The 20,091-nt window shown below is 39.9% G+C and overlaps 1 pseudogene; it reads left to right on the plus strand.

Moving 5' to 3' along the window:
• The first annotated feature begins 3,988 nt into the window (after window positions 1-3,988).
• The window catches only part of LOC137651483 (uncharacterized), a 17,464-nt pseudogene continuing 1,361 nt past the window's right edge, over window positions 3,989-20,091 (plus strand).

Genomic DNA, 20,091 nt, shown 5'->3' on the forward strand with positions numbered 1-20,091 from the left:
GAGAAGGTAAGGGGGAAAAGAAGAATAAGTAAAGAAGAATAAGTAAAGAAGAGGAGAAGTGAGAGAAGAAGAAGTAGGAAGAGGAGAAGGAGAGGAGAAGAAGAAGTAAGAGGAGGAGAAATGGGAGGAGAAGAAAAAGTAAGAGGAGAAGAAGGGGGAGGAGATGAAGAAGTAAGAGGAGGAGAAGGGGGAGGAGATGAAGAAGTAAGAGGAGGAGAAGGGGGAGGAGAAGAAGGAGTAAGAGGAGGAGAAGGGGGAGGAGAAGAAGGAGTAAGAGGAGGAGAAGGGGAGGAGAAGAAGGAGTAAGGAAGAGGAGAAGGGGTAGGAGAAGAAGAAGTAAGAAAGAGGAGAAGGGGTAGGAGAAGAAGAAGTAAGAAAGAGGAGAAGGGGTAGGAGAAGAAGAAGTAAGAAAGAGGAGAAGGGGTAGGAGAAGAAGAAGTAAGAAAGAGGAGAAGGGGTAGGAGAAGAAGAAGTAAGAAAGAGGAGAAGGGGTAGGAGAAGAAGAAGTAAGAAAGAGGAGAAGGGGTAGGAGAAGAAGAAGTAAGAAAGAGGAGAAGGGGTAGGAGAAGAAGAAGTAAGGAAGAGGAGAAGGGGTAGGAGAAGAAGAAGTAAGAAAGAGGAGAAGGGGTAGGAGAAGAAGAAGTAAGAAAGAGGAGAAGGGGTAGGAGAAGAAGAAGTAAGGAGTAGGAGAAGGGGTAGGAGAAGAAGAAGTAAGAAAGAGGAGAAGGGGTAGGAGAAGAAGAAGTAAGAAAGAGGAGAAGGGGTAGGAGAAGAAGAAGTAAGAAAGAGGAGAAGGGGTAGGAGAAGAAGAAGTAAGAAAGAGGAGAAGGGGTAGGAGAAGAAGATGTAAGGAGGAGGAGAAGGGGTAGGAGAAGAAGAAGTAAGGAAGAGGAGAAGGGGTAGGAGAAGATGTAAAGAGGAGGGGTAGGAGAAGAAGATGTAAGGAGGAGGAGAAGGGGTAGGAAAACAAGATGTAAGGAGGAGGAAAAGGGGTAGGAGAAGAAGATGTAAGGAGGAGCAGAAGGGGTAGGAGAAGAAAATGTAAGGATCAGAAGAAGGGGTAGGAGAAGAAGAAGTAAGGAAGAGGAGAAGGGGCAGGAGAGGAAGAAGTAAGAAAGAGGAGAAGGGGTAGGAGAAGAAGATGTAAGGAAGAGGAAAAGGGGCAGGAGAGGAAGAAGTAAGAAAGAGGAGAAGGGGTAGAAGAAGAAGAAGTAAGGAAGAGGAAAAGGGGCAGGAGAGGAAGAAGTAAGAAAGAGGAGAAGGGGTAGGAGAAGAAGATGTAAGGAGTAGGAGAAGGGTTAAGAGAAGAAGATGTAAGGAGTAGGAGAAGGGGTAGGAGAAGAAGAAGTAAGGAAGAGGAGAAGGGGTAGGAGAAGGAGATGTAAGGAGGAGGAGAAGGGGTAGGAGAAAAAGATGTAAGGAGGAAGAAAAGGGGTAGGAGAAGAAGTAAGAAAGAGGAGAAGGGGTAGGAGAAGATGTAAGGAGGAGGGGTAGGAGAAGAAGATGTAAGGAGGAGGAGAAGGGGTAGGAGAAGAAGATGTAAGGAGGAGAAAAAACGGGTAGGAAAGAAGAAGTAGGAGTAGGAGAAGGGGGAGGAGTAGGAGAAGGGGGGGGGGAGAAGAAAAAGTAAGGAAGAGGAGAAGGGATAGGAGAAGAAGTAAGGAAGATGAGGAGGGGTAGGAGAAGAAGAAGTAGGAGGAGGAGAAGAAGGGGGAGGAGAAAAAGAAGGAGGAGGAGAATGGGTAGGAGAAGAAGAAGTAAGGAAGAAGAAAAGGGGCAGGAGAGGAAGAAGTAAGAAAGAGGAGAAGTGTAAGAAAACAAGATGTAAGGAGGAGGAAACGGGGTAGGAGAAGAAGATGTAAGGAGGAGGAAACGGGGTAGGAGAAGAAGATGTAAGGAGTAGGAGAAGGGTTAGGAGAAGATGTAAAGAGGAGTAGGAGAAGGGGTAGGAGAAGAAGAAGTAAGGAAGAGGAGAAGAGGTAGGAGAAGGAGATGTAAGGAGGAGGAGAAGGGGTAGGAGAAAAAGATGTAAGGAGTAGGAGAACGGGTAGGAGAAAAAGATGTAAGGAGTAGGAGAACAGGTAGGAGAAGAAGAAGTAAGAAAGAGGAGAAGAGGTAGGAAAAGAAGATGTAAGGAGTAGGAGAAGGGGTAGGAGAAGAAGTAAGAAAGAGGAGAAGGGGTAGAAGAAGAAGTAAGAAAGAGGAGAAGGGGTAGGAGAAGAAGAAGTAAGGAAGAGGAGAAGGGGTAGGAGAAGGAGATGTAAGGAGTAGGAGAAAGGGTAGGAGAAAAAGATGTAAGGAGAAAGAAAAGGGGTAGGAGAAGAAGAAGTAAGAAAGAGAAGAAGGGGTAGGAGAAGATGTAAGGAGGAGGGGTAGGAGAAGAAGATGTAAGAGGAGGAGAAGGGGTAGGAGAAGAAGATGTAAGGAAGAGGAGAAGGGGTAGGAGAAGGAGATGTAAGGAGGAGGAGAAGGGGTAGGAGAAAAAGATGTAAGGAGGAAGAAAAGGGGTAGGAGAAGAAGAAGTAAGAAAGAGGAGAAGGGGTAGGAGAAGATGTAAGGAGGAGGGGTAGGAGAAGAAGATGTAAGGAGGAGGAGAAGGGTAGGAGAAGAAGATGTAAGGAGGAGGAAAAGGGGTAGGAGAAGAAGAAGTAGGAGTAGGAGAAGGGGGAGGAGTAGGAGAAGGGGGAGGAGAAGAAAAAGTAAGGAAGAGGAGAAGGGATAGGAGAAGAAGTAAGGAAGATGAGGAGGGGTAGGAGAAGAAGAAGTAGGAGAAGAAGAAGTAGGAGGAGGAGGAGGAGAAGGAGGAGGAGAAGAACAAGTAGGAGGAGAAGAAGGGGGAGGAGAAAAAGAAGGAGGAGGAGAATGGGTAGGAGAAGAAGAAGTAAGGAAGAAGAAAAGGGGCAGGAGAGGAAGAAGTAAGAAAGAGGAGAAGGGGTAGGAAAACAAGATGTAAGGAGGAGGAAAAGGGGTAGGAAACAAGATGTAAGGAGGAGGAAAAGGGGTAGGAGAAGAAGATGTAAGGAGTAGGAGAAGGGTTAGGAGAAGAAGATGTAAGGAGTAGGAGAAGGGGTAGGAGAAGAAGAAGTAAGGAAGAGGAGAAGAGGTAGGAGAAGAAGATGTAAGGAGGAGGAGAAGGGGTAGGAGAAAAAGATGTAAGGAGTAGGAGAACGGGTAGGAGAAGAAGAAGTAAGAAAGAGGAGAAGGGGTAGGAGAAGAAGATGTAAGGAGTAGGAGAAGGGGTAGGAGAAGAAGAAGTAAGAAAGAGGAGAAGGGTAGGAGAAGAAGAATTAAGAAAGAGGAGAAGGGGTAGGAGAAGAAGAATTATGAAAGAGGAGAAGGGGTAGGAGAAGAAGAATTAAGAAAGAGGAGAAGGGGTAGGAGAAGGAGATGTAAGGTGTAGGAGAAAGGGTAGGAGAAAAAGATGTAAGGAGGAAGAAAAGGGGTAGGAGAAGAAGAAGTAAGAAAGAGGAGAAGGGGTAGGAGAAGATGTAAGGAGGAGGGGTAGGAGAAGAAGATGTAAGGAGGAGGAGAAGGGGTAGGAGAAGATGATGTAAGGAGGAGGAGAAGGGGTAGGAGAAGAAGATGTAAGGAGGAGGAAAAGGGGTAGGAGAAGAAAAAGTAAGGAACAGGAGGAGGGATACGAGAAGAATAAGTAAGGAAGATGAGGAGGGGTAGGAGAAGAAGAAGTAGGAGGAGGAGAAGGAGAAGGAGGAGGAGAAGAACAAGTAGGAAGAGAAGAAGGGGGGAGGAGAAAAAGAAGTAGAAGAGAGAAGGGGGAGGAGAAAAAGAAGTAGGAGGAGGAGAATGGGGAGGAGAAGAAGAAGTAGGAGCAGGAGAAGGGGGGAGGAAAAGAAGAGGTAGGAGGAGGAGGAGGAAAAGGAGGAAAAGAAGTAAAAGAGTGAAAAAGGAGAAGAAGAAGAAGAAGTAAGAGAAGGAGAAGGAGGAGAAGGAGGAGAATGGGGAGGAAAAGAAGAAGTAAGAGGGGGAAATGAGAAGGGGGAAGATAGGTGGAAGAAGAAGTAAAAGAGAAGAAGAAGTAGAGGAAGGGAAGAAGAAGAAGTAAGAGGAGGAAGAGGGGGAGAAGAAGAAGTAAGTGGAGGAGAAGTGGTAGAAGTATGAGAAGTAAGAGGAGGAAGAGGGGGAGAAGAAGAAGAATAAGAGGAGGAAGAGGAGGAGAAGAAGAAGTAAGACGAGGAAAATGAGAAGGGGGAAGATAGGTTGAAGAAGTAAGAGGAGGAAGAGGGGAGAAGAAGAAGAAGTAAGAGGAGGAAGAGGTTGAGAAGAAGAAGAAGTAAGAGGAGGAAGAGGGGAGAAGAAGAAGTAAGAGGAGGAAAATGGGGAGAATAAGAAGTAAGAGGAGGAAAATGGGGAGAAAAAAAAGAAGTAAGAAGAGGAAAATGGGGAGAAGAAGAAGTAAGAGGAGGAAGAGGGAGAGAGGAGGAAGAGGGAGAGAAGAAGAAGTAGGAGGAGGTAGAGGGGGAGAAGAAGAAGAAGAAGAAATAAGAGGAGGAAGAGGGGGAGAAGAAGAAGAAGAAGTAAGAGGAGGAAGAGGGGGAGAAGATGAAGAAGTAAGAGGAGGAAGAGGGGGAGAAGAAGAAGTAAGAGGAGGAAAAGGGGTAGAAGAAGAAGTAAGAGGAGGAAAAGGGGTAGAAGAAGAAGTAAGAGGAGGAAAAGGGGTAGAAGAAGAAGTAAGAGGAAGAGAAGGGGAGAAAAAGAAGTAAGAGGAAGAGAAGGGGAAGAAGAAGAAGTAAGAGGAGGAAAATTAGTAAGATAAGAAGAAGTAAGAGGAGGAGAAGAGGAAGGAAATAAAGTAGTAAAAGGAGGAGAAGGGGGAGAAGAAGACTTAGTAAGAGGTGGAGGAGGGGAGAAAAAAGAAGTAAGAGGAGGAGATAGGAGAGGAGAAGAAGTAGGAGAAGGGGGAGAGGAAGAAGAAATAAGAGGAGGAGAAGGGGGAAGAGACGAAGAAGTAAGAGGAGGAAGAGTGGGAGTATAAGAAGAAGTAAGAGGAGGAAAATTGGGAGATAAGAAGAAGTAAGAGGAGGAGAAGAGGGAGGAGATAAAGAAGTAAAAGGAGGAGAAGGGGGAGAAGAAGAAGAAGAAGAAGTAATAGGCGGAGAAGGGGGAAAAGAAGAAGTAAGAGGTGGAAAAGGGGAGAAAAAAAGAAGTAAGAGAAGAAGAAGAAGAAGAAGAAGAAGAAGAAGAAGAAGAAGAAATAAGGAGGAGGAGAAGGGGGAAAAGAAGAAGAAGAATAAGTAATAAGAGGAAGAAGTAAGAGGTGGAAAAGGGAAAAAAAAGAAGTAAGAGATGAAGAAGAAGAAGAAACAAGAGGAGGAGAAGGGGAAGGAGAAGAAAAAGTAAGACCAGGAAGAGGGGGATGTTAAGAAGAAGTAAGAGGAGGAAAAGGTGGAGAAGAAGAAGTAAGAGGAGGAAAGTTGGGAGGATAAGAATAAGTAAGAGGAGGAGAAGAGGAAGGAGATAAAGAAGTAAAAGGAGGAGAAGGGGGAGAAGAAGAAGTAAGAGGTGGAGAAGTGGAGAAAAAAAGAAGTAAGAGGAGGAGAAGGGGGAGGAGAAGAAGAAGTAAGAGGAGGAAGAGGGGGAGTATAAGAAGATGTAATAGGAGGAAAAGGGGAAGGATAAGAAGAAGTAAGAGGAGGAAAATTGGGAGGATAAGAAGTAAGAGGAGAAGAAGAAGAAGAAGAAGAAGAAGTAGAAGAAGAAGAAGAATTAAGGAGGAGGAGAAGGGGGAGGAGAAGAAGTAAGAGGAGGAAAAGGGGGAGAAGAAGAAGTAAGAGGAGGAAAAGGGGGAGAAGAAGAAGTAAGAGGAGGAAAAGGGGGAGAAGAAGAAGTAAGAGGAGGAACAGGGGGAGATGAAGAAGTAAGAGGAGGGAAAGGGGGAGTAGAAGTAGTAAGAGGAGGGAAAGGGGGGGGAGAAGAAGAAGTAAGAGGAGGAAGAGGGGGAGAAGAAGATAAAGTAAGAGGAAGAAAAGGGGGAGAAGGAGATAAAGTAAGAGGAAGAAAAGGGGGAGAAGGAGATAAAGTAAGAGGAAGAAAAGGGGGAGAAGAAGATAAAGTAAGAGGAGGAAAAGGGGGAGAAGAAGAAGAAGTGAGAGGAGGAAAATTGGTGGGATAAAAAGTCAGAGGAGGAGAAGAGGGAAGAGATAAAGAAGTAAAAGGAGGAGAATGGGGGGAAGAAGAAGAAGTAAGAGGTGGAGAAGAAGAAGAAGAAGAAGAAGAAGAAGAAGAAGGGGGAGTAGAAGAAGAAGTAAGAGGAGGAAGAGGGGGTGGATAAGAAGAAGTAAGAGGAGGAAAACGAGGCAGATAAGAAGTTGTAATAGGAGGAGAAGAGAGAGGATATAAAGAAGTAAGAGGTGGAGAAGGGGGAGAAAAACAAGTAAGAGGTGGAGAAGGGGAGAAGAAGAAGAAGAAGTAACAGGAAGAGAAGGGGGAGGAGAAGAAGTAGGAGGGGGAGAAGGGGAGAAGAAGAATAAGAGGAGGAGAGGGGGAGGAGAAGAAGAAGTAAGAGGAGAAGAGGGGGGAGGAGAAGATGAAATAAGAGGACGAAGAGGGGGAGAAGAAGATGAAGTAAGATGAGGAAAAGGGGGAGAAGAAGAAGTAAGAGGAAGGAAAGGGGAGAAGAAGAAGAAGTAAGAGGAGCAGAAGTGGAGAAGAAGAAGTAAGAGGAGCAGAAGTGGTAGATGAAGAAGAAGTGAGAGGAGGAGAAGGGGGAGAAGAAGAAGTAAGAGGAGGAAGAGGGGGAGAAAAATAAGTAAGTGGAGGAGAAGTGGTAGAAGGAGAAGAAATAAGGAGGAGTAGAAGGTGGAGGAGAAGAATTAAGATGAAGAAAAAGAGGAAGAGAAGAAGTAGGAGGAGAAAGAGGGAGAGAAGAAAAAGAGGAAGAGAGGAAGAAGAAGGGGGAGAAGAAGAAGTAAGAGGAGGAAAAGGGGGAGAAGAAGAAGTAAGAGGAGGAAAAGGAGGATAAGAAGAAGTAAGAGGAGGAAAAGGGGAGAAGAAGAAGAAGAAGAAAGAGGAGGAAGAGCGGGAGAAGAAGAAGTAAGAGGAGGAGAAGTGTTAGAAGAAAGGTAAGAGGAGGAAGAGGGGATGAACAAGAAGAAGTAAGAGGAAGAAGAGGGGGAGAAAAAGAAGAAGTAAGAGGAAGAAGAGGGGAAGAAAAAGAAGAAGTAAGAGGAAGAAGAGGGGAAGAAAAAGAAGAAGCAAGAGGAGGAAAAGGGGAAGAAAAAGAAGAAGTAAGAGGAGGAAAAAGAGAAGAAAAAGAAGAAGTAAGAGGAGGAAAAAGGGAAGAAAAAGAAGAAGTAAGAGGAGGAAAAGGGGAAGAAGTAAGAGGAGGAAGAGGGGGAGAAGTAGTAAGTGGAGGAGAAGTGGTAGAAGGAGAAGAGATAAGAGGAGGAGAAGGTGGAGAAGAAGAAGAAGTAAGAGGAGGAAGAGGGGGAAGAAGAAGAAGAAAGAGGAGGAAGAGGGGGAAGAGGAGTAGGAGGAACAAGAAGGTAAGAGAGAGAGAGGGAAAAAGAAGAGAGGAGAAGGGGAAGAAGAAGAAGAAGAGAAGAAGGGGAGAAAAGAAGAGAAGAGAGGAGGAGGAGAAGAAGTAGGTGGAGAAGAAGAAGTAAGAGGAGGAGAAGGGGCAAAAGAAGAAGTAAGAGGAGGAAAAAGGGATACGAAGAAGTAGGAAGAGTAGAAGGGGGAGGAGAAGAAGAAGAAGTAGTAAGGAGGAGGAGAAGATGAAGTAAGAGGAGGAGAAGGTGGAGGCAAAGAAGTAGTAAGGAGGAGGAAAAGAATGGGGAGGAGAAGAAGTAGGAGGAAAAGAAGGGGGAGGAGAAGAAGTAAGAGGAAAAGAAGGGGTAGGAGAAGAAGTAAGAGGAAAAGAAGGGGGAGGAGAAGAAGTAAGAGGAAAAGAAGGGGTAGGAGAAGAAGTAAGAGGAAAAGAAGGGGTAGGAGAAGTAGTAAGAGGAAAAGAAGGGGTAGGAGAAGTAGTAAGAGGAAAAGAATGTGTTGGAGAAGAAGTAGGAGCAGATGAAGAATTAGGAGGAGGAGGGGGAGTGGGAGGAGAAGAAGTAGGAGGAGGAGAAGGGAGAAAAGAAAAAGTAAGAGGAGGAGAAGGTGTGGGAGGAGAAGTAAGAAGAAAAGAAGGGGGAGGAGAAGAAGAAGTAGGAGGAGGAGAAAGGGCAGAAAAAGAAGAAGTAAGAAGAGGAGAAGGGGGAAGAGAAGAAGAAGTAAGAGGAAAAAAAGGGGGAGAAGAAGAAGTAGGAGGAGGAGAAGAAGTAAGAGGAAGAGAAGGTGAAGAAGTAAGAGTGGGAGAAGGGGAGGATAAGTAGTAGGGGGAGAAGAAGAAGTAGGAGGAGGAGAAGGGAGAGAAGAAGAAGAAGTAAGAGGAGGAGAAGGGTGAGGAGAAGAAGAAGTAAGAGGAGGAGAAGAAGAAGTAAGAGGAGGAGAAGGGCGAGGAGAGGAAGTAAGAGGAGATGAAGGGCGAGGAGAAGAAGAAATAAGGAGGAGGAGAAAGGGGGGGAGAAGAAGAAGTAAGAGGAGGAAGAGGGGGAAAAGAAGAAGTAGGGAGAGGAAGAAAAGGGGAAGAAGAAGAAGTAAGAGGAGGAAAAAGGGGAGAAGAAGAAGAAGTAAGAGGAGGAAAAGGGGGAGAAGAAGAAGAACTAAGAGGAGGAAAAGGGGGAGAAGAAGAAGAACTAAGAGGAGGAAAAGGGGGAGAAGAAGAAGAAGCAAGAGGAGGAAAAGGGTGAGAAGAAGAAGAAGCAAGAGGAGGAGAAGTGGTAGAAGAAGAAGAAGTGAGAGGATCAGAAGTGGTAGAAGAAGAAGAAGTAAGAGGAGGAGGAGGGGGAGAAGAAGAAGTAAGTGGAGGAGAAGTGGTAGAAGGAGAAGAAATAGGAGGAGAAGGTGGAGGAGAAGAAGTAAGAGGAGGAGAAGAAGTAAGAGGAGGAGAAGGGGGAGGAGAAATGGGAGGAGAAGTAGTAAGAGGAGGAATAGGTGGAGGAGAAGAAAAAAGAGGAAGAGAAGGTGGAGGAGAAGTAGTAAGAGGAAGAGAAGGGGGAGGAGAAGAAGTAAGAGGAAGAGAAGGGGGAGGAGAAGAAGTAAGAGGAAGAGAAGGAGGAGAAGAAGATGTAAGAGGAGGAGAAGGAGGAGAAGAAGATGTAAGAGGAGGAGAAGGGGGAGAAGAAGATGTAAGAGGAAGAGAAGGGGGAGAAGAAAATGTAAGAGGAAGAGAAGGGGGAGAAGAAAATGTAAAGGGAGGAGAAGGGGGAGAAGAAGAAATAAGAGGAGAAGGGTAGGAGAAGAAGAAATAACAGGAGAAGGGTACGAGAAGAAGAAATAACAGGAGAAGGGTAAGAGAAGAAGATGTAAGAGGTGGAGAAAGGGTAGAAATAGAAGTAAGAGGAGGAGAAGGGGTAGAAATAGAAGTTGGAGGAAGAGAAGGGAGAGAAGAAGAAGTAGGAAGAGGAGAAGGGAGAGAAGAAGAAGTAGGAAGAGGAGAAGGGAGAGAAGTAGGATGAGGACAAGGGGGACAAGAAGAAGAAAGAGGAGGAGATGGAGTAGAAGATGAAGAAGTAAGATGAGGAGAAGGGGGAGAAGAAGAATATGTATGAGGAGGAGAAGGGGAGGAGAATACGAAGTAAGAGGAGGAGAAGGGGAAGAAGAAGAGGTAGAAGGGTAAAGGGCATGGTAGGTTGAGTGGAAAGGGGAGACCGAAAAGGAGGAGTGAGATGAAGGAGGAGGAGGAGGTTTCTCAGATGGTTTTAGTTGGGGGGGGGGGGGTGAAGACACAGCCTTTCGGTGGGGGAAGGGAAGAGGCGTGGGGTAGTAAAAGAGGTAGAGGAGGAGGAGGGTCGTTTGCCTAAGCTCGGAATGCAGTAAGAATCCGGGTAACCACCTCTGGCGTTTTGTTGGTCATCCGAGAGCAAAACACGCGAAGAGAGAGAGAGAGAGAGAGAGAGAGAGAGAGAGAGAGAGAGAGAGAGATCCTATAGTGCCAAAAGCTTTCAGATCCCTCGCTTAGAGAGAGAGAGAGAGAGAGAGAGAGAGAGAGAGAGAGAGAGAGAGAGAGAGAGAGAGAGACATCCTATAGTGCCAAAAGCTTTCAGATCCCTCGCTTAAGAGAGAGAGAGAGAGAGAGAGAGAGAGAGAGAGAGAGAGAGAGAGAGAGAGAGAGTAAAGTCTCAAAAACACGCCGCACCCTTTTACTCCTTGGCCACCAAGCTTCATTCACAAAACCTCAGAGAGAGAGAGAGAGAGAGAGAGAGAGAGAGAGAGAGGGGGGGAGGGGGAGCTTTAATAAAAGTGCTCTTTGTCTCTTCTTTAAACAATGGGAAGTGTTACTGATACAATACAAAGGGTTTCAGCTTCCAGATGGTAAAAGTGCAAATGATAATGGCTAGTTCAATTTCAGCTTTTAACATCACACCGACGATGCAATAGAAGTCTGTCTTCTGCCTGTGTTAGTTCATGTCGCCATGAAATACCAAGGTGTCTGAAGATCTGTATGAAATAACTCTACTAATGATTGTTATTAATCTAATTTATAGTCATATTTTTTTGGTAATGGCAGATTTGATTAAAAAAGATTTCATCTCCATTTTTATTTTTATCATTTTAAACTTCAAATAATTTACTAAGTAAATATACTATATTTTACTCAATAACTTAATTGCTTATTTTTCCTATTTTTTTATCTACCAAAAAGTACTTTTCATACTCAGTTACAAAAAATGCCTAATTTTCCTATTTTTGACCATACAAAATTAACTTTTCATACTCATTTAGTTCCAAAATTGCCCAATTTTCCTATTTCTGACATACAGTAGAATACATTTTCCTACTCATTTAATTGGAAAATTTCTTAATTTTCCTATCTCTGACATACAAATAACGAAATTTCCTACTCAGTTCCAAAATTGCATAATTATCCTATTACAGACATATAAAAAAGGACTGTTCATACTAACTTAATTCATGTAAATGCTACCTTTATGCTTCCAAGAACTCAAGCACTGGATTCTCATCTAGATAAGAGACCCCTACGAATGAAGAATGATTTTAGATAGGCAAATGGTTAATTGCAGAAAATCATAAGCTCGCTTCTTCTAGATGAATATCAGATATGGGAATCAGTTTCCAGGATCCAGAATCTAATCTATGAAACCATGAAACACAATAAGATAGCCAATAGGAAACCTCACAGCATAATGAACCATTGAACAAGGTCGAATGCAATTAATCCAAAACGAAATTAAATCTAGATTTGTTGCAGATAGGAGGCTTAGGACCAAGGCTATTTTAAGATAGTCTTGAAAGGATCACTCATACACTTATAGATTTACACGCTGCCTATTTAAGAAAATAGTTTAGAATACGTACAATAATCCATCAAGTTATCAGAACCGGACGTCCAAAATATCTAAGAGAATTGCTGCATATTGAGCAGCCACAAATCGTGTTGACAGAAGAATAGTTAGAGATGGTTTCAAATTATTGGAACCTAGATATACAGTATGTCTACTGTTTAAAGATCCTAGGCCTTTAAACATGTGGCCCCGAGACTATACAATAAGCTCCCTCTAGACATTCGAAAGACTGAAGATATTAGGGCTTTCAAGATGACACTGGAAGACTCTCTTGTACTCAAAGTGCTTCGATAGTGTGGAATCGACAATAAACGAGCAATATGCGGTATGAAACGTTGAATGCTTTGTAACGAGCATGATAAAATGACTGTGGAGGTCTTGTAGAGAGTAGGGTTCCCCTACTGTATAGGACCAGAAAATCAGTCCTAAAAGTGAAGTAAGAAGGTTTTAATCAGTGTGGCATATTGAAAACGTCCCTGCCTGTGCGATCTGCTGGACTAGGGTTCAAGTCTCACTCAGGCTTGATAATCCCTTGTATCTGCAACCGCACTATCATTGCGAGCTAAGGATGTGGGTGCCTATAGGTATACCTGCCGAGTCATCAGCAGCCATTGCCAGCCCTCCCTGGTCATAGCTTGGGTGGAGATGGGGCTTTGGCGCTGATCATAAGTATAGTTGGTCAGTTTCTAGAGCATTGTCCTGCTACCTAGGGCATTGTCACTGTCCCTTGCCTCTGCCATTCATGGGCGGTCTTTATGAAAAAAATGGCGTATATTTCGATAGGCTTCTTTTGACAGGAGAAAACGATGGGACATGAACAAGTTAAAATGAAAACATTATGTCAGACTAATGGGATGATTCTTACAAAAACACCTATGCCCTGAAGCATACAAACAAAAACATTAGGTTCTCGTAACAGCATTGATCGTTACCGAAACTACCTGCAAGGTAGGGTTGTTTAGAGTACTTAGCTATGTTCCAAAATAAGTGGTGGATAAACAATACAATGAGAACACTTATTTCGAAATAAACAAAAGTATGAGATCACTTATTTCGAAATAAACGATAGAATGAGAACACTCATTTTGAAATAAACAATAAAAAAACTTATTTCGAAATAAACAACAGGATGAGAATATTATCATTATCATTATTATCATCATTATTATCATTATCATCATTATCATCATTATCATCCTTATTATCATTATTATCCTTATTATGATTATGATTATGCTTATTATTATTATTGTTATAATTATCATTATCATCATCATCTTCATCGTCTAAGACTCAACCCTAGTTGGAAAAGCAAGATTAAGTGATTATTATTATTATTATTATTATTATTATTATTATTATTATTATTATTATTATTATTATCCTCTAAACTTCAACCCTAGTTGGAAAAGCAAGATTAAGGAAAAATAACGATTTGGAAAATTTTCTTGGTCATGGTAAAAGACCCTGGTCACTTATGAATTTTTCCATAAGGATCCCGTAAAAATTCGTATCTGGTATTTTCAATAATAAAAGAAGACAAAGAAGACTGGAAATGCCTGACACAAGAATGAATTTATATCTAACCTATAATTTCAGAGACAACGAAGAACTGAGTCACATGACGTGTGAGTCAAGAGGGTAGAACTATCCTTTCTATGAAATGTCAAAGGAGAACAAAGTTGGAATGTTTGATGGGATTGGCGACTGTGACGAAACAGTTTCCCCTAATAATGATGATAATTAACTAGAGGAACACTCAGTAAAGCGCAGACCTTATTTCTCGACCTTTTGCGCGAACTTAACCTTTGACCTTAACATGTATTAATTGGCGTGGATTTTAATACACTCAAATATGAACCAAATTTTAAGTCTCTGTGACAATGATGTCGCGATTTGGAACTTTTGCTTGACCGTGACCTTGCCCTTTCCAAATTTAATAATTACCAGCTTTTTTACACAAATTTATTCCCCGCAAGTTTCATTACGACTAAAATTGTGGCCAGAAAACTGTTCACACACACACACACAAATTACAAACACACAAACAGGGGCAAAAATATAACCTCCTTCCAACTTTGTTGGCGGAGGTAATAATAATAATAATAATTATCAAAATTATGATGATAATACTACTACTACTACTACTACTACTAATAATAATAATAATAATAATAATAATAATAATGTGTATTAAAAATCCACAATTATAGGCGTTGTGTATTTAAGAATAGCAGGAGCTTTTGCGCTATTTTTAAATATACAACGCATATGATTGTGGATTTTTAATACTCAAGATCTTCAGACACAGGCATGGTGTTTTATTCAAGTAATAATAATAATAATAATAATAATAATAATAATAATAATAATAATAATAATAATAATAATAATAATAATAATATGGTGACTTTATCATAGATTCTATGATTATAACAACCTCTTTTATATTGTGTTTGTAACACATTCTACAATTATAGTAACATCTGCTCAATGGTGATTGTAGCATCTTTTCTATGGTTACAGACACATCTGTTTTTATAGTAACTTCTGATCACCTTTTCTTGACCCCATCTAAGCCTCCTGTAAACAGAGCAATAGCGACACGAATTGCAGGACTAATTTTCTCTTAACCTGTCATGTCTCTCATAATGAAATGACAAGATTTGCTACACTTTTCCTTGTTTTAATCAGAATAAATGTTTATTTTCTGGTTTTGTCATATGTTAAGAACCAGTTCTAATGGTCCTTTTGTTTGTGTATGATCTCAAAACTAATTTTTCCAGTTACCCATAGACCATGTTCTTATTTCTTCAGGCTTAGAAGAGGATATCCCTTTCTGAGTGAGGATACCTTAACGTGGTAAAAGGATTTGCGTATCGAGATGATCAGCAAAGTTGTACTAGTTAGGGTCACCCATACTAGGTTGGTTTGCTGAGCGATCAGACGAAAATCTACCATCATCACCAATCCGTAGTGGCCTGCGTGGGAATAAAAATTGGCCAAACCCTAGTCATAGATTGATATGCATGAGGCCTATATCCATCAATGAACTAGAAATTGCTGCATTTGTTGTTGATATGAGGATAGGCCTAGACGAAGAAGCTGATTTTCCCATCCTCTTGACCTTGGCATAATTATATCATATATCCATAAACTGAAGCTGAGGATTATAATGCGTTGTTGACCAGACTTGAAAAAAAAAATCGAAGGAAACAAATGAAAGGTCGAATAATTATACGCAGCCATTATGTATTTCGTTTTTAAAGGTTTGACGCAATACGCATTTTAGAAAAAAAATGTCTTTCCCGATCAAAGGGAGACGTCAGATACGATTACAATGGCTGTTATTTGTGTCGTACTATTTTTTTTTTCATGTGTCGTACTTTTTTTTCATGTGAACCTCTATTAACTTCAGTCGATGATGAATGGAATTTACGTCAGAGCATGATCTGGAGTTTGCTTATTTTTTTCCTTTATCAATTGATTACACCAATAACAGCAGCAGCAACAACAACAACAAATGCAACCATTTCTAGTGTACTGCAGGACAAAGGCTTCAGGCATGTATTTAGTCATATATGGTGTTTGGCCATTTTCATCATTGTCAGAACATGATCTGGAGTTTGGTTATCTTTTCCTTATCAATCGATTACAACAACAACAGCAACAACAACAACAACAAATGCAGTCATTTCTCCTTAGTCATGTATGGTGTTTGGCCATTTTCATCATTACGTCATAACATGATCTGAAGTTTGGTTATTTTCCCTTATTAATTGATTACAGCTACAACAACAACAAATACAGCCATTTCTAGCCCACTGCAGGACAAAGGCCTCAAACATGTCCTTAGCCATGTCTGGGGGTTTGGCCGTTTTCGTCACCATACTGGCCAGTGCGGATTGGTGATTGTGGGCGACTTTTTATTACAACAACAACATCAACAACAACAAATTCAGCCATTTCTAGTCCACTGTAAGACAAAAGCTTCAGACATGTCCTTAGTCATGCCTGGGGTATGGCCATTTACCTTACCACGCTGGCCAGTGAGGATTGGTGATGGTGGTAAACTTTAGTCTGATCGCTCACAACAAACCAACCTTGTATGGATGTCCCTGACTAGTACAGCTTTGCTTGATCATGGCGATACACGAACCCTTTCACTACTAAAGTATCCCCACTGAAGAGAAGGATATATGGATCAAATATTGACAAATACAACGGGATCATGCCACAACCTTGATCTAGGGTTGTGGTGGTCTATTGGAAACGGCGTTGCCTGACGATCTGTTAGACTGGGGTTCGAGTCCCTCTGTAATTCGTTAGTTTCTTTAGTGTTTGAAATCTCGCCATCCTTGTGAGCTAAGGATGGGGGTTTTGGGGAAGTATATAGATCTACATACTTAGTCACCAACAGCCACTGTCTGTCCCTCCCTGTTCCTAGCTTGGGTATGAAGAGGGCTTAGGCACTGATCATATGGTTTTCTATTGTCTTGGGGTAGAGTTCTCTTGCTTGAGGGTACACCCTGGCACACTTTTCTATCTTATTTATCTTCCTCTTGTTTCGTTAAAAAGTTTTTATAGTTTATATAGAAGATATTTATTTTAATATTACTGTTCCTAAGATATTTTATTTTTCCTTGTTTCTATTCCTCTCTGGACTATTTTCCTTGTTGGAGCCCCAGGGCTTATATCATCCTGCTTTTCCAAACTAGGGTTGTAGCTTAGCAATTATTGATAATAGGGGTTGCTTGCTAGATCAATGTTACTGTATCTTGCCTCTGCCATCATGAGTGACCTTTAAATCTTTAAACTCATGTATACTGGCTCGTTTCGTGAGATTTCTAGATTGTTTATCTTTAAGAATTGGTTCCAACAGGCATCTGTGCCCAATCCCCTAAAGGCCACTATGTGAAAATGTCGTCTACGTTTTAATTACAGTATTTCCAGTTCGTTCTATTCTCTAGACAGAGTGGTCCAGCTAAAATTAGGCGGCTGATCTGTCCGTAACAGCCTTAGTCACCACTGTATACAAAAAGAAAGATAAAAGGAAAAGAATAAATAGAAAATGATGGAAAATAGAATTATGTATTAGTCGGTCTTCCTTCTCGTTCCGTATGTACGAACTTATTCGGTACAAACACGAAGAAATAAATAAATTTCATTTATTAGATTAACAAATAAACAGAAGTCCGGCGCAATCTATTGTATCCAGCCTAATCGTCCCTTTTCCAATTAAAGTATAACGCATTAGTGTCTTCTAAGAATCGAAGATAAAATATCTCCTTACAAACTAAGCTCCAGTTGTTATATTTCCTAGATTTCCGGATAGGACAAATCTGTATTCACGTTATTCCATATACTATCTGTCCCCAACATCTGTTTCGAGATACTTTTTTAATGCGGTTCTTCTTCAGGGCTACATTTACTGAACGATAAGAAGCTTCTTCATTAGAGAGAATTCTGGAACAGCGAGACCAAAGCATGTCAGTAAGGAACAGTTCCACTTAAAAGGGAATCATCATCATCTTCTTCTTCTTCTTCTTCTTCTTCTTCTTCTTCTTTTCCCACTTCTATGTGGGGTTGATGCCTCTGGTCAGCTTTCTCCATATACTATTTGGTGCCAAAAACTGTTTTGAGCCAATTTTATGCGATTCTTCTTCAGGGCTACATTTATTGAACGAAGCGAAACTTCATTATACATAGAATTCTGGGGCAGCGAGACCAAAGCTTGTCAATAAGGAACAGTTCCGCTCAAAAGGGAATCGAACTTGGGATCAAAATAGTTTACAATTCTAGATTTTCTGTTGGGGCGAGTAATCTTCGCAGTTTCCCCTCCCATCGCCAAGTGATAACGGCCCTGAAGAATCAACATCAAATCATTTCGAAAGTGCCACAGTAAGCTTCGCTGGAGAGAGAGAGAGAGAGAGAGAGAGAGAGAGAGAGAGAGAGAGAGAGAGAGAGAGAGAGAGAGAGAGAGAGAGTAACTAGGGGTGAGGGTGGAAAGCTTACGAGATAAAATACTTCATAAATGTCTGACAAATCATGAGTCTTACGCCTACATCTAAATTTCCAGACTATGAATCACCTGCTTCCCTGAAAAGGTCAGTTTAAGTAGAGTCCTATTTCTAACAACCTACTTAGAGAGAGCTACCAAGACGACATCCGGTAGACAACTGGTGCTTTTTGTAATCTTAAGAAATACGTGTATGAAACCGGTTTTAATCTTCTGATATATCTCTATTTTAAAGAAAAGGTCTGTTGATATTGTAATTGCGACGGCAGATAAAGAATTTTTATGATTCAAGTAGCCTTTACTAAAAGGAACATGGAAATGAGAAAAAGAAAAAATATTCAGAGCTCATCGATAATAATATTAATAACAATAACAATAATAATTGTAATAATGACCACAATAACGCTAAAAATAAGTATAATAATAACACTAATTAATTATGATATTAATGGTAAAATAGTAACAAAATTATAATGAAAATAACACGAATTAGTTATAGAGATAATAACAATGATAATAATAGTAATAAATAATGATGATGATGATGATAATGATAATAATAATAATAATAATAATAATAATAATAATAATAATAATAATAATAATAATAATAATAATAATAATAATAAAGAAAAGAGATTGCATGGCCAAACAAATAAATAAATTAATTATAAGATCAAGACTGGTTGAATGAGATCTATTATCTCAGGAGCTATTATGCCCGAAAGAGGAATAAAGGAAACATTACAGGTGTCAGATTGTAGGATTGTAAGGACTCGGTCGGTGCTCAGGCAAAGTAATTAATTTTATAATTGTCGAGCTTTTTTTTTTATTTTTTTTTTTTTTAGATTCACGCCCTAACGCGTAAAAGTGTATTGTGCACTGTTGATTGATTGGATGAGGTTTTTTTTTTTTTTTTTTTTTTTTGGTAGTTTTAAACCTGATAAAAAGTGGATCGCTAAGATTAAGTCAGTTTAAATTATTTTTATTATGATAATGATAATCATTATTATTATTATTATTATTATTATTATTATTATTATTATTATTATTATTATTATTATTATTATTATTATTATCATTATCATTATTATTATTAGTAGTAGTAGTAGTAGCATCTAAGCTCCAACCCTTGTTGGAAAAGCAGGATGCTTTGTGCTCAAGGCCTCTAACAAGGAAAATATCCAGTGAGGAGAGGAAATAACCACACAAATAAACTATAAAGTATAAGAGAAGTAAGGAATAAAAAAGTATAAGGTATTTCAAAATCAGTAACAACATTAAAATAGATCTGTCATTTACGAAATATAAAGAGAGACTTATGTCAACCAATTTAACATAAAAAAAAAAAAAAAAAAAACATTTGCTGGAAGTTTGAACTTCTGAAAAGAAACTTAATTTCCTTTTCCATTACGGTCTCAGACACTCGTCAGAACCAGGAATCTTCTACAGACGTCTTAGTTAAGCCTCTTATATCATGTGTCATAAGGCAATCAAACGCCTAATCAGACCTACGCAACACTGGTTACGCCGCCTTCCGCTTACGTATGGAACAGGATGCTGTAATGCCGGCGTAAACAAATTACCCAGTTAGATCACATGCAAATTGATTCCTTTCTCCTCCCCCGGCGTTCCGAGGCTCCTAGCAAAGAAAATATTTGTAAAAATATAAAATAAACAACAAAAAGAGCTAAAATTATTATAAGATCTTTCTCTAAGCTCCCCTTTGATCGATATTGACGCGCAAATCGAATCATCAGTGACGCGCCGAGCGAAAATAATGACGCCTTATTGGATTGCGGCCGTGACGTAATAAGGAAATGTGATGACGTCAGAAGGAATGCATCCTAGAGGTAAGACAATTAATAATGAGGTCAGAGACTCGTGAATTTCCGCTCAGGTAACGAGACAACTGTAGAACGATCGCGTTTAATAGGTGGTGATGGTTCGCTTAACGAGGCTAAGGTGGTCTTTCGAGGTGAATTTATTTCCTAGACTGGCTATACTTTGGTGGTGTTTCTTCTCTTTTTTATTATTGTGGTGTTTCTTAATTTTGATTATTATTATAACCAGTGTTCGGGACATGTTAAAAATGACAGATAAGTATTTATCATAAAAATATAGGGATAATCAGAAAAGAAGTAATTGTTATTCGTCATGAATATATGGACAATGATTCAGCGCCCTTTCAGCTTGAATGGATAGCGGGTCGCGTACACTAGTAAACACAAAGTCCGAGTCCACGTATGTAGTAAGAGCGAAGCATTTTTATTATTTCTCTCTCTCTCTCTCTCTCTCTCTCTCTCTCTCTCTCTCTCTCTCTCATATATACATATACAGTATATATATATATATATATATATATATATATATATATATATATATATATATATATATATATATATATATATATATATACAGTATATATATCTATATATATATATATATATATATATATATATATATATATTTGAATATATGTATATGTATATGAATATGTTTATACTGAATATATATATATATATATATATATATATATATATATATATATATATAGATATATATATATACATTATATATATACTCATATATATATATATATATATATACATATATATATATATATATACTCATATACATACATACATACATACATATATATATATATATATATATATATATATGTATATATATGCATATATCAGAAATTAT

The sequence above is a fragment of the Palaemon carinicauda genome, chromosome 13, assembly GCF_036898095.1.
Source record: "Palaemon carinicauda isolate YSFRI2023 chromosome 13, ASM3689809v2, whole genome shotgun sequence".
NCBI lineage: Eukaryota > Metazoa > Arthropoda > Malacostraca > Decapoda > Palaemonidae > Palaemon > Palaemon carinicauda.